This window comes from Pipra filicauda, unplaced genomic scaffold (genome assembly GCF_003945595.2).
Source record: "Pipra filicauda isolate LSUMZ 115617 unplaced genomic scaffold, ASM394559v2 scaffold2_size9829703_pilon, whole genome shotgun sequence".
Taxonomy (NCBI): Eukaryota; Metazoa; Chordata; class Aves; order Passeriformes; family Pipridae; genus Pipra; species Pipra filicauda.
In genome coordinates, this window is record NW_024104421.1 from 5,960,391 (window position 1) to 5,961,678 (window position 1,288).

The window sequence follows — 1,288 nt, forward strand, 5'->3', positions numbered from 1 at the left end:
GACATTCACACAAATATACAAAAAGACCTTTTCTAAGTTGCTGAACAGTTTGTTATTGTTTCAAGGTCCCAGTACTGATGATAAATAAATAAATAATCATTGTTTTCTAAACAATATCTTTTGTCTTCATGTTTCTTCCATGGCGATCCTGATTAATGTGCCCTAAGTAACCAGAGGATTCAAAATCAAATTGGAAATTTTTAGACTTTCCACTCTAGTCTTCTAGTGCAAAAACATTTCTCCAGCATTTCTGTAATTAATGCTTTTTATGGGGCCAAAAGTACCATAGATTTAGGGCGGAATCCATTGGCTGGTTATGTGCACAATCTGTAGACATCCCTCCATTTGATCTGGATCTTATAGAAAGCCACACATCTGGGAATTTCCGTGCCCTCAAAAGGTGCTTGCCTACCCTCTCCCCACTCTCTCCTAGTCAGCAACAAACTGAGCTCCCCAGACTGGATTGTAATGCCTCTGTGACCACGAATCCTGAAGAACTAGCAAAGGCAGACATGCAGAGGGGTTTGATGTGCAAGGTGAATTCTTCCTGACATTAGTAATTGTATCTCAGACTGTGAAATGCTTCTATATGCCTTGAAACTTCCGTCAAGCAACAGAACTTTAAGACCCTTCAGGCAAATTTAGCAACTAGTTCTGGAAGTAAAAATATAGTAAATGTGAAGATTTTGGGTTTGCCAATGTAGCCAGGACATTAATATCTGTTTTATCAGTTGTTTCAGAGAGACAAAAAAAATCTAAAATACTTAAAAAAATTAAAAGTAGTTTTATTTTAAACAAAAAAAATCTAACCTTTATTTCACATTTTTATGATCTGTAAGGTCAAAGGGTGGATAAAAGGTGCCATTTAGGGGCAATGGTTTTACAGCCTGTGAGGAAAAAATGGCCTGTAAAGAAGATTCAATCTGAAGTAATAAGATGTAAAAGACTGGGAGCAGGTAACCTACTCCTGCACCTTAAGGAATACTGAGGGAGGGAACTGCCCTAAGCCCAAAGAGCTGCCCTGAAGGCAGAGTACTCCTTCCCACCAGAACTCTGGAAAAGGAGGCACTCTTGTTCCTATTTATTACCAACTCCTGCTCCACAGAGGGAAGAGCTGTTCCCTTTTCTCTACTCTACTGTTGCTGCCATGAAGAGTTTTCCATTCCAAGGTAAACAATTAATCAAGCTGAAGTTGCTAAAAAGTAAATCTGTAGCTGAAATCAATACAATGCAAAGACAAGTATTTTATGTAGAATGTTTTTATTATTACATTGAGAGTCTCTGTTAA